The sequence below is a fragment of the Gorilla gorilla genome, chromosome 5 (genome assembly GCF_029281585.2).
Source record: "Gorilla gorilla gorilla isolate KB3781 chromosome 5, NHGRI_mGorGor1-v2.1_pri, whole genome shotgun sequence".
Classification (NCBI taxonomy): domain Eukaryota; kingdom Metazoa; phylum Chordata; class Mammalia; order Primates; family Hominidae; genus Gorilla; species Gorilla gorilla.
Genome location: NC_073229.2, coordinates 145,720,307 through 145,734,061, shown reverse-complemented (window position 1 = coordinate 145,734,061; position 13,755 = coordinate 145,720,307). Strand labels below are relative to the sequence as shown.

Below are 13,755 nucleotides of genomic sequence, written 5' to 3'. Positions count from 1 at the left end.
GTCTCTACTAAAAATACAAAAATGAGCCAGGCTTGGTGGCAGGTGCCTGTAATCCCAGCTACTCAGGAGGCTGAGGCAGGAGAATCGCTTGAGCCCGGGAGGCAGAGGTTGCAGTGAGCAGAGATCACACCACTGCACTCTGGCCTGGGTGACAGAGGGAGACTCTGTCTCAAAAAAAACAAAACAAAACAAAAAAATGTTGAGATTTGTCTCAAAGATATTCTTGTGTTAAAACTGTCAGAGTATACCCTAGTGAGAGAGGAAAAAGAAAAAAATCAGATTGAAAGTTTAGCCAGGGTGTGAGTAAACTCAGGATGTGACATTACATAGTAGTGGAAAGCCATGAGCAAAGACACATTTTCTTCAACATAGAAAGGAGATAAGTCATTTTAAAAGCAAGGAGCTATTAGGGGAAACAGTCTACTGATGTGAAAATCATATCATAGTTCCATTTTTCTTTCCTGTGTCAGTAAATTCATGTATTTGGCAGAATCTATAAATGATTTTCTTGCTTATGGATATTATTTCTATTACAGTGAGTATGACTCATTATTAAAGACAGCCACAGGGGAAAATGACCAGAGAAACTACCAAAACGTGAAATACTGCCAACGTGTGAAGACGAGGTTGCATACATTTTAAATTCATTCATTCAATGCCTTTAAATTTCTTATCAAGTCCTAAGAATGATACAATGGACTTTGGGGACTCAGAGGAAAGGGTGGGAGGGGGCAGGGCATAAAAGACTACACATCAGGTACAGTGTACACTGCCCGGGTGATGAATGCATCAAAATCTCAGAAATGACCACTGAAGAACTTATTCATGTAACCAAACATGACCTGTTCCTCCAGGTGGTGAGAAAACCTATTGAAATTTTAAAAGAAATGTTAAAATTTAAAAAAAAAGTAAAAATAAAATATCCTACCAGAATTAGGACAAAATATGAGACAAAAACTAAAAAGAGCTCACCACCTTTAAAAAAATCTAAAGGATGTATTTCAGAGAGAAGTATTCTCAGACAAACTATGAGATACAAGAAGGAATAAACAGCAAAAATAGAATAAATGTAAACCACTGACTGGAAAAAAACTTCATGCCAAGTGAAAGTAATTTATTTAAGATGCTTTTTAAGTGATTAGAAAATATCTAACCTAAATAAAATGAATAGAGTGAATTTTTATCCTGATAAATTATTTCCACTACTGATTCTTTTACTCTAAACACCTTGTAAAAAGTAATAAATATTCAACTGGCATTGCTGTTTTATACCTTCAGCTATCATGAGCATCACTGTCCATTGTTAATTTCTTATGATCATGACACTGCTTACTATGGTTGTGATAAGGTAGCATGGTAAACTTAAAATACACATGCACACCGTCATACACACATTTAGCTAGACATTAATAATAGTCACATTTAAAAAAATCTGTTGCTACTGAGTAGTATCTTCTTCCAAAGTGCCATAACAGTTACATAAAGCACTCCCAGAGTCAGAACCTTCAGAAAATAAAGCAAATTATTTTCTCGATGCAAATTCTCCACGTAAATGTCTTTCCTAAAGATGTGGTCTACCTCTGCACAGTGGCAGTATCATAGTCAATGAGGTTTATCCAATGTGTGATTATTGCTAATTGAAAACTTTTCCCAATACCCCACCATGATGACTTGAAATATAGTCAGCATGGGCAATTTTTGAGTGTCTTTATGGAGACTGAACAAAAGAAAATAAATAAATAAGAAGAAGAAGATATGGCCAAGAGAAAATATATTACATTCAGAGCATATTATGAGAGTCATTTTTCTGGGTACATTTTTTCCTGTGAATTAATTTCACCATGTCAACCCTTACCATATGGACTGAGCATGGTGGCTTACACCTGTAATCCCAGCATTTTGAGAGGTAGAGGCAGGTGAATTACTTGGACCCAGGAGTTTGAGACTAGCCTGGGCAACATGACAGAACCCTTTCTTTAGAAAAGATACAAAAAATTGGCCGGGCGTGGTGGTGTGTATCTGTAGACCCAGCTACTCCAGAGCCTGAAGTGGGAGGATCACTTCAGCCTGGGAAGTCAAGGCAGCAGTGAGCCGAAATTGCACCACTGCACTCCAGACTCGGCGACACAATGAGAACCCTGTCTCAAAAAAAAAAAAAAAAGCCATGATGAACGTAGAGTCCAAAGACATGCTTTTTTTCTTGATTACTTACAACTACTAAATAATCTATAAGATATCTTCTGATTCTAAAATTCTACGTTGCAGTTATTGTTGCATGTATATTCTGTTTTTTAAGCTCTAAATACCAAAAGAATTTGGATTATGTGGCACCTAATAAAATCTAGTATAACAGTGAATCCATGAATTAGCAACATAGCCATGATTTAAGATTTTTTTTTTTTTTTTTGGAGACAAGGTCTTTTGCCCATGCTGGAGTGCAGAGGCACAATCACAACTCACTGCAGCCTCAGCCTCCAGGGCTCAAGTGATCCTCTCACTTCAGCTCCAGAGGAGCTGGACCTACAAGCACATGTCACCATGCCCAGCTAATTTTATTAAATTTTTTGCAGAGAGGGGGTTTTGCCGTGTTGCCCAGGCTGGTCTCAAACTCCTGAACTCAAGCAACTGGCCTGCCTCAGCCCCCCAGAGTGATGGAATTACAGGCATGAGCCAACATGCCAAGTCGTTGTTTCTGTTTCAAATTTATGAACTACAACCGGTTTCTAACAGTCTTTAGTCTCCCAAATATCTGCAAAACTGAAACATTTTAAATTTTCAATCAATGAAATATGCACATAGTACAATATTATATGATATTCCAAAGGAACTAAAAATTATACAAAGAAAAATAGGTTTTTTTCTCACACTACTGCTCAACTCCTCTTCCAAAATACAATCACTTTTACCATATTTTATATTCTTTTAAAAGTAATCTACATATTTAAAAATAGATAAGCACATAAATACTATGGAGATGTATAATTCGAAAAGTAAGGAGTGTGGTGTCGAAAATGCAACACTCTCCTCCTAAAGCAACAAAATAAAACAACAAACACACATGCACACACATGTAAGTAAAGACATAGGTAAAAGGTGACATGAAAAACTTGGTAATTAACGATGCAGTCATAACAGAAAATAAAAAGATAAAGACAGCAATGGTGATGTTATGTAGGCAAAGCAAAAGCCTTGGGAAAAAACTGCTTTGCCTTTGCAACGTACTGGGGTGGAAATCATACTGACTTTGTTGTCAGATAGATCTAGATTTAAATCCTGTGATAGCCCCTTATTAGCTACATGGCCGTGGGCAAAATAACTAGTTCTCTAGTTCATTTTCAACTTCAAAAGTGTAATAACAGGTAACAGATCATAATGGAGTCCTGAGGATTGGATGAGAGGGTGTTTGTATGAGATTTTGCATGTAAAATTCTATTTCTCACTGCTTTGAAGATCATAGACTTAAACATCTTTCATAGCCCCCTTTTTGTTTGTTTTTAGAAACAGCGTCTTGCTCTGTTGCCCAGGCAATGGCATGCTCTTGGCTCACTACAGCCTTGACCTCCTGGGCTCAAGAAATCCTCCCAGCTTAGCCTCCCAAGTAGCTGGGAATACAGGCACATACCACCATACCCAGGCTTTTTTTTTTTTTTTTTTTTTTTTGTACAGAAGAAGTCTCACTGTGTTGCCCAGGCTGGTCTCAAACTCCTGGCTCAAGCAATCCTCCCTCCTTGGCCTCCCAAAGTGTTGGGATTGCAGGCCTGACCCATCATGCCCAGCCGCATGGCTCTTTTTAAAAAGAAAAATAAACAACACAACAACAGCAACAATAAAGCAATCAAGTAGGTAGAGTAAAACTGCATGACCTCACAGTAATGCAAAATCCCATGTAAAATGCAATTAGGAATCATCTCCTAGGCCCCCGAACCTCCCAGCCAGCCAGCTGCACCGGCTCACCTGTCATTTTATTATCCCTGCAATCATCTGAGTCTTTCCTTTTCTTACTGACATTTTTTTAACCTCACTTATGGCAATATAATGGGGTTCTCCTACACGAAAAATTAAGATAATTTTCACTATGAATACAGTAATAATCCCATCACTTAAGTAAAAAGCTAAATTACCTTCAATGTACTGTTTTTGATCCTGAAACTAAAATTAAATATACTTATACACACATAACTCCATTTACCAAAGCAGATACAAATAAAATATATTTTAGAACTATGACCTTTTGCAACAAAAACTTTCTAATGGCTAACTTGGAAATATTCAGAAGAATTTGTTATCTAGGATAATAGAATACTCCATTTTACCAGATGACTGCGGGTTTATTATACATATAAGAAAATCCAACTGGAAAATTATGCTGTTTGTGGACTTGTATATCAAATTAGCTTTGAGTCAGTCAGTTATTTGACCTAGAGGCCCTTTGGGCTTGCCTAGGAGCCACACCCTCATTTGTAATCTGCCCCAATAATCTAATGTCATTGAAATGTATTACATCATTCCCTTGATACTGATTTTACATGGATATTTGATTTTCTCGACATAAAGTTATTAAATTTAAAAAATGAACAAATAAATACAGAAAGCCTATGTTGTCATGGGTAACAAGAATTTATTGAAAGCTTTTTTCTTTCCCTCACTTGCACTACCAGAAAAAATGCAGGGAGGGAATCATTGACAAGCTCAGGCCTTGGATTAGTCTGCACCAACTCTCCCAGATAGCCTTGAAAGAAGAATAAATATGAGTGATTCTGACAGGAATCCCATGAACATATCAGTTAGGTAATTTTTTCACAAATTCCACCTATCTGTGGCAGTGACTATATTAATATAGAAACAAGGGCAAAGAAAGTTACCATTTTTTTTATGAAACTGTTCACAATAAGTGTTATTAAACAAATATTATAAACAAGATCACGATAAGCTCTGCTGAATCAGAAATGTACACGTGTATCTGGTTCAGGGTCAATAAGCATGAACATTTTTCAAAAAACAATCGGTCAATTTCATGAATTTGTTAACTGCTAGAACTACACTTTTGAACACCAATATTTACCTACTAAGAAATCATTTTTCTTCTTTTTAAAATTTTTTGTTTTGTAAAAACACTACACGCCTTTAGAGCCTACTTAGAAATTACAAGAAAATGATTTAAGGGACTACTGTAGAAAGAAGATTTTTAGGCCAGCCTCGGCCTCCCGAGGTGCCGGGATTGCAGACGGAGTCTCGTTAACTCAGTGCTCAATGGCGCCCAGGCTGGAGTGCAGTGGCGTGATCTCGGCTCGCTACAACTACCTCCCAGCTGCCTGCCTTGGCCTCCCAAAGTGCCGAGATTGCAGCCTCTGCCTGGCCGCCACCCCGTCTGGGAAGCGAGGAGTGTCTCCGCCTGGCTGCCCATCGTCTGGGATGTGAGGAGCCCCTCTGCCTGGCTGCCCAGTCTGGAAAGTGAGGAGCGTCTCTGCCTGGCCGCCATCCCATCTAGGAAGTGAGGGGCGCCTCTTCCCGGCCGCCATCACATCTGGGAAGTGAGGAGCGTCTCTGCCCGGCCGCCCATCGTCTGAGATGTGGGGAGCACCTCTGCCCTGCCGCCCCCTCCGGGATGTGAGGAGCGTCTCTGCCCGGCCGCCCCGTCTGAGAAGTGAGCAGCCCCTCCGCCCAGCAGCCGCCCCGTCTGAGAAGTGAGGAGCCCCTCCGCCCAGCAGCCACCCAGTCTGGGAAGTGAGGAGCGTCTCCGCCCGGCAGCCATCTCGTCGGGGAGGGAGGTGGGGGGGTCAGCCCCCCGCCCGGCCAGCCGCCCCGTCTGGGAGGTGAGGGGCGCCTCTGCACGGCCGCCCCTACTGGGAAGTGAGGAGCCCCTCTGCCCGGCCAGCCGCCCCGTCCGGGAGGGAGGTGGGGGGGTCAGCCCCCCGCCCGGCCAGCCGCCCCGTCCGGGAGGGAGGTGGGGGGGTCAGCCCCCCGCCTGGCCAGCCGCCCCCGTCCGGGAGGTGAGGGGCGCCTCTGCACCGCCGCCCCTACTGGGAAGTGAGGAGCCCCTCTGCCCGGCCAGACGCCCCGTCCGGGAGGGAGGTGGGGGGGGTCAGCCCCCCGCCCGGCCAGCCGCCCCGTCCGGGAGGGAGGTGCGGGGGTTAGCCCCCCGCCTGGCCAGCCGCCCCGTCCGGGAGGTGAGGGGCGCCTCTGCCCGGCCGCCCCTACTGGGAGGTGAGGAGCCCCTCTGCCCCGCCACCACCCCGTCTGGGAGGTGTACCCAGCAGCTCATTGAGAGCGGGCCATGAAGACAATGGCGGTTTTGTGGAATAGAAAGGGGAGAAAGGTGGGGAAAAGATTGAGGAATCGGATGGTTGCCGTGTCTGTGTAGAAAGAGGTAGACATGGGAGACTTCATTTTGTTCTGTACTAAGAAAAATTCTTCTGCCTTGGGATCCTGTTGATCTGTGACCTTACCCCCAACCCTGTGCTCTCTGAAACGTGCTGTATCCACTCAGGGTTGAGTGGATTAAGGGCAGTGCAAGATGTGCTTTGTTAACCAGATGCTTGAAGGCAGCATGCTCGTTAAGAGTCATCACCACTCCCTAATCTCAAGTACCCAGGGACACAAACACTGCGGAAGGCCGCAAAGTCCTCTGCCTAGGAAAACCAGAGAACTTTGTTCACTTGTTTATCTGCTGACCTTCCCTCCACTATTGTCCTGTGACCCTGCCAAATCCCCTTCTGCAAGAAACACCCAAGAATGATCAATAAAAAATTAAAAAATAAAATAAAATAAAATAAAAAAGAAAAAAAAAGAAAAAAGATTTTTAAAACACATTTTAAAATTTAGAGTAACTACTGGCTTTTGAAAATGGCATACATTTTTAATAGAATATACCTAAATTAGTTTTGTATATTTAATAATTTTCAGAATAATTTGAGCACAGAGAACTATGATAAAGATTAATATTAAAGATAGCAATAAAATTAGTCAGTGATATAAAAAATAAATAAAATTATTTATATCTAGATTCCATCCCATTCTCACCTCTTTTTACTCTCATTTAAACCTCCCTCTAGGTCCAAAGAATGTTTGAGTACAAATTTAGGGAGAACATTCAGTAATTTCCACTGATAATAAATATCTCAGTTACTTTAAATAATTACAACCTTAATTTTTTTTTTTTTTTTGAGATAGAGTCTCACTCTGTTGCCCAGGCTGGAGTGCAATGGCATGATCTCAGTTCACTGTGCAACCTCTGCATCCTTGGTTCAAGTGATTCTTGTGCCTCAACCTCCCGAGTAGCTGGGACTACAGGCATGCGCCACCACATCCAGCTAATTTTTGTATTTTTTTAGTAGAAACAGGGCTTTGCCATATCGACCATGTTGACCAGGTCTCGAACTCCTGCCCTCAAGTTTTCTGCCTGCCTCGGCCTCCCAAAGTGCTGGGATGACAAGCATGAGCAACTGCACCTGGCCAAGATTCTTATCATCTGCTGTTAATAATAGCATCTAAAATGTATTGCATGTCTGTAAGTCAACATATATACTTAATTTAATCTTCATAACACCTTATGAGCTAACTATTGGATTCTTTATGTAATAGATAAAGAAAATAGAATTAAAAGAAGTTAAGAAGCTTGCCAAAAGTTCCACAACTCATGGGTGACTAAGATCAGAACTTTGGTCTATCCGACCCATTTTACTCTAATCGTCTCATGAGCATTGACCAAATACAAAATCTGAAAAAAAAAAAAAAAAAAAAAAAAGATAATTTTCTATAAAGGGGTTTACAGTGTTACTGGTGGTTTTTGCAGGATTTTTCTTTGAATTAAAAGATTCAGACTTCATAATCATCTTTAAAGTATCCTATATCTAACAGTTAGTAAGAATTATTACCTGTATATCACATAAATCATTAAAATGTTTTGTGAGTTCTTTGGACTTTTTGAAAGAGATACACTAAGTTTGCTGCATGATGTACAAATTCCCCACTTAAGTTTCTGAGAGTTTGTCTTAAAATAGGACCAAAAGAGTCAGTAAAAGCCATTCTATCCAGCACTTTAAATAGCATTTATAGTGTTACATATATAGTTACATCCAAGTTTTTGACAATAATGGGTTAAATTAATGATAGCTATTATTAAAATATAAAAATAAATATTAAAATTAAACCAAATTTAATTAAAGTATTTTAACTGGAAGTATTAAGGAAGGAATAGTTTTCAAGTACTTTTATTTTTTTTATTTTTTTCTGAGACAAAGTCTAACTCTGCTACCCAGGCTGGAGTGCAGTGGTAAGATCACAGCTCACTGCACCCTTGATTTTCTGGGCTCAAGAGATCTTCCTGCCTCAGTCTCCCAAGTAGCTGGGACTGAAGATGTAAGCCACAACACCCAGCTAATTGTTTAATTTTTGTAAAGATGAAGTCTCACTATGTTGCCTAGGCTGGTCTCAAACTCCTGGGCTCAAGTGATCCTCTTACCTCAGCCTGGCAAGTGCTGAAATTACAGGTGTGAGCCACTGCACCTGGCCTTTTGCAAGTACGTTTTATAAAAAGTTTAGATTAGCTATTTTATTTAGTGCCTCTTATGTTGGACAAAGAACCTGAATACTGTTCCTTGGGAGCCCTTTGCTGCCTAACTTCTGCCTGTTTTCTTATTTATTGATTGATTTTTATGAGACAGGGTCTTGCCCTGTTGCCCAGGCTGGAGTGCAGAGATCATGCTCACTGCAGCCTTGAATTTCTGAGCTCAAGTGGTCCTCCTACCTCAGCCTCTGAATAGGTGGGACTACAGGTATGTGCTATCATGCCTGGCTTTTTTTTTTTTTTTTCATAGAGACATTTTCAGAGTATCTTTTGTAGAGTCTTGCTGTTTTGCTGAGCCTGGCCTTGAACTCCTGAGCTCAAGCCATCCTCCTGCCTCAACCTCTCGAAGTGAGGATTACAGGTATGCACCACCTCACCCCACCCTCTCCCTGTTTTTGCTTTTTTTTATTTTTTTGTTTTGTTTTATGTTTTTTGGGGGTTTTTGTTTGTTCGTTTGTTTTGTAGAGACAGGGTTTCGCCATATTGTCCAGACTGCTCTTGAACTCCTGGACTCAAACGATCCATGTGTCTTGGCCACCCAAAGTGCTAAGAGTGCAGGCAAGAGACAATGCATATCTGGTCTCTGCCTGTTTTAATGTGCAAGAATGGGGGTTCCATATGCCAGTATTTTTAGAAGCATTCAGTTGAGGGCTGATAGACATATTCCTAGCCAGAGAGAAGCTGCTTTTTTCCCCTTTTTGGTCACTGCCACTCTTCTCTGTTGACAGGTGTTGCATATTCATCACCGTTGCTTTATTCATCACCATTGCTTGCTTCTGCTGGAAACTAACCTCTGCTTGTTACCTCCATCACATAGCTTCTCGGCTTTGCTTTCTTTTCTTTTCTTTTTCTTTTCTTTCTTTCTCTTTCTTTCTTTTTTTTTCTCTTCTGTCTTCAACTGTTTCTCCTGCTCTTCTTGGCATTCAACCCACAAATGTGGTATTTTGCAGACTTCACCAGCCCATCATAGTAATTCTTTCTTTTTTTTATTGATGAAGCAGATGGGAAGAAATCCTTGTTGAGCTTTCTACTCTTCATAGGCATGTTCATTGTTTCAGGAATTCAGGGGAGGTTTTTTTTTCTCTGAAAGGCTTTTATCCTGTCTACATCTGGGATCAAAGCTATCCTGATGTGATAAATCCGATTTATATCAACGTAGCTAAACTGGAACTACATTTCCCAGAATCTTCTTCCCTGCATATCTTATTTAGCATGATCCACAGGAAGCATCTTGCAAAGGAAGCCTGAAGTGAAAGATTGACCATATTACTTTACACTCAGGCCAGCTCAGGGCCTGATGCATCTTATGCACATCTGTACTTTTCTGCTGGCTTACCGATTGGCAGGGGCAGGAGCTAGGCCAACAGCATCTCCAGCTCCTGCTGGGCCTCCTGCTTCAGCTTCTTTAAATCCTGAGCTAGGTGCATATTGAAGGAATCCAGCTTCTCCTGCAGGATGCCTCGTTAATGGAAGCTGGAAGCTCAGAGGTAGTGATGGGATTAGCTATAAACCATCACTTTCCTAACTCAGGGCTACATCACCTTTTCAGCTTTGTGTAAGGAATCTTGATCACTTCTCATTTCACTCTAGTTTATTACATTTGATGCTATCGTGCCAATTGGATCTAGTAAGCAGGAAGTGACAATGATACCAGACATAATGGTGGGACAATTCTGTGCCAGCAGGTGAGAAATGCATCCTACAAAAATTCAGTGAGATTTCCAGGGTTGAGTTGTCTGGGACATATCTCTTCCAAAATGAATTACAAGTTGCTGTGTCTGGATCCTTCTACCATTAAAAAAGAGTCACAATGCCAGTGGACCACTTTAGATTTTGAAGGCAACATACACCTCATTTGGGAGTACAACTACAACCCATTTACAGAGCAACCTGCAAAGCTGCCAGTGTTTAGGGAGGCCCAGAACAGAAGAAGGCTTTGCAACAGGCCCAGGCTGCCATGCAAGCTGCAGTGCACTTAGATTCTATGACCTTACAGATCTAAAGGTACTTAAAGCATCAGTGATGGACAAGGATTTTTTATGGATGGAGCCTTTGACAGTCTCTCGTAAATGGATTACAGCACAAACTGTTAGGATTTGGTAGCAAAGCTATGCCACCTTTAGTAGAAGACTACTACTACTCCTCTTTTACAAAACTAAATTCTCACTTGCTACTAAACCTTAGTAAAGACTGAACCCTTAAAAATGGGCCACTAAATGGTAATGCCTAGGTTTTCTTCTAGGGTTTTTATGGTTTTAGGTCTAAGGTTTAAATCTTTAATCCATCTTGAATTGATTTTTGTATAAGGTGTAAGGAAGGGATCCAGTTTCAGCTTTCTACATATGGCTAGCCAGTTTTCCCAGCACCATTTATTAAATAGGGAATGTCCTTTGTAGGGACATGGATGAAATTGGAAACCATCATTCTCAGTAAACTATCGCAAGAACAAAAAACCAAACACCGCATATTCTCACTCATAGGTGGGAATTGAACAATGAGATCACATGGACACAGGAAGGGGAATATCACACTCTGGGGACTGTAGTGGGGTGGGGGGAGGGGGGAGGGATAGCATTGGGAGATATACCACCAGCATGGCACATGTATACATATGTAACTAACCTGCACAATGTGCACATGTACCCTAAAACTTAAAGTATAATAAAAAAAAAAAAAAAAAAAAAAAAAAAAAAAATGGGCCACTAACTTACTATGTGACCTGCGGGCACATCACGTCCTTTATGGCCTGCTAAGCCATAAGGCTGGATATACATAACAATAGTACATAATCAAATAAAAGTGGTATGCACAAGATCTGCCTTGATGAGGTCCTGAAGACACAAGGAAGTTGCATGAGCAAGTAAAACAAATACTTATAACCCACATTTCTGAAGCATAGCCTTTCTCTCAAACTGCACCTATGTCCTTAAGGGGAGTTTTCTATGACCAGCTAATTGGGAAAGAAAAGATGGGGACCTGAGTTACAGATGGTTCTGCATGACCAGCTGGCTTTACCTGAAAGTGAACAACTGCAGCTCCAATCAGAGGATCCCCCTTGGTAACTAAGACCTGTAGACCAACAGAGCTCAAAATGCAAGTACTTAACCAATGGGATCACCCAAAAGAACTTATTGCAATAGGGATGGAGATTATGCATGGGCTCAGCAATATGGAATGCCATTCACTAAGGCTGATCCAGCTAAAATTACTGATGAATGCTCAATTTGACAGCAGCAAAGACCAACACTGAATCCCCAATATGGCACCATTTCCTGGAGGAAATCGGCCAGCCACCTGGTGGCAGATTGATTACATAGAATCCCTTTTATCATAGAAGGGGCACTGGCATGAACACACACTGGTAATGAATTTGCTTTTCTTCCCCACAATGCTTCTTCAAAAACCACTATCTTTGGACATATGAAAATGCAGTATTAGGATGAAAGGTGAACTATACACAGCCAAGGTAAGTCAGCTAGAAAAACAAAGTAATTGGGCCTGGCGTGGTGGCTCACGCTGTAATCCCAGCACTTTGGGAGGCCGAGGTTGGTGGATCACGAGGTCGGTGGATCACGACCATCGTGACCACCTGGAGATCGAGACCATCCTGGCCAGCATGGTGAAACCCCGTCTCTACTAAAATACAAAAAATTACTCAGGGATGGTGGTGCACACCCATAGTCCCAGCTACTTGGAAGGCTGAGCAGGGGAATCTCTTGAACCCAGGGAGCGGAGATCGTGCCACTGCTCTCCAGCCTGGGGACAGAGCAAGAGGAGATCTCAAAAAAAGAAAAACAAAGTAATTTATGCCACTGAATTAGTTCTATTTACATGGTATCATTTGATTTTGTAGTATCTTGTTTTATTCAAATATAAAATGCAAGTAATACTTGAGTGTTCTCAAAATGCAAGGATTAACTCAGTGACAGTAATAAATGTGTTAATATATGCAACTAAAAGGTAATAAAAGAAAGAATTAGAGGAGAAAACTCATGAATATTATTTCCCGTCCCTGAGAATTTGTTACCTGTATTTCAATTAAGAGCAGTTATTCAAACAGAGGAATAATAACACTGACTCTCAAAACTGGCAGCAATTATAATAAGTCAGCATATTTAATGATAAATAGGTCACATTGTCTATAAAACTCTTATTTCGAGTGGGAACCCTACAACAGGAGCTGTCTTGACCTGCCTGGCTCTAGCAAGTCTTTGTCCTGATGGTTAGATAATTAGTGAGAACATTGCAGCTGTGTGAGAACTGTGTAAGAACTGCAGTTTCACCAGCTGATCTTAGCAGACGAAAACATGTATTATTACCTTTCTTTTAATAGTGGCTGTGATTAACCATAATAAAACATATGACTAGTAATTTCAACATCACATGAATCCCTGAAATTATTTCTAGCTGGGACTAAAAGAATTTTAGATTAAGAGCTCTTCATTTAAACTTGTAATTTGGGTTTAAAGTATTCATTATAAAAGTCAAGCCAAAGCTGACAGAAATTATCCAGGGTCTAGAGAAAACAGATCCCTCTTTCATGATGAAATTTTTTTTTCTCAAGTGAAAAACCACTCGAATTCCTACTCCTTCCCTTTTTATATTCTACTCTTAGATCTATTAAAACAAACACCTCTTTCTAGCCCCTAACAATACTTTTGAAAAGCAGCTGTGTTTTGTGAGATACGTATCGAATGGCCAGAAAGAACTTTTTGAAGGTGAAAAGTTTTTTTTTTTTGAAAAAAGCAAAGTTATTTTCCTGGTGTTTTGTTGTTGTTGTTTTTTCTTTTCTTTTCTTTTCTTTTTTTCCCCTGTATGCTACTACATTAAATTGTGAGGGGTCAAATTACCCTTTAAACTATTTGTGTTATCTGAAATTTACCTAGGTTTTTTGTTTGTTTGTTTGTTTTTTAAGACGGAGTCTCACTCTGTTGCCCAGACTGGAGTGCAGTGGCGCGATCTTGGCTCACTTCAACCTCCACCTCCCGGGTTCAAGCAATTCTCCCTGCCTCAGCCTCCTGAGTAGCTGGGATTACAGGTGCCCACGACCACTCCTGGCTAATTTTTGTATTTTTAGTACAGACGTGGTTTCGCCATGTTGGCCTGGCTGGTCTTGAACTCCTGACCTCAGGTGATCTGCCCCCCTTGGCCTCCCAAAGTGCTAGGATTACACCTAGGTTTCTTTTTAC

General features: G+C 41.0%; 1 non-coding gene across 1 annotated transcript; it reads left to right on the top strand.

Annotated features, from left to right (window-relative positions):
- Positions 1-1,576: 1,576 nt before the first annotated feature.
- LOC115935052 (U4 spliceosomal RNA) lies at positions 1,577-1,717 on the top strand. Its single transcript, XR_004070769.1, has one exon. It is a non-coding gene; the product is annotated as a U4 spliceosomal RNA (small nuclear RNA).
- Positions 1,718-13,755: the final 12,038 nt, after the last annotated feature.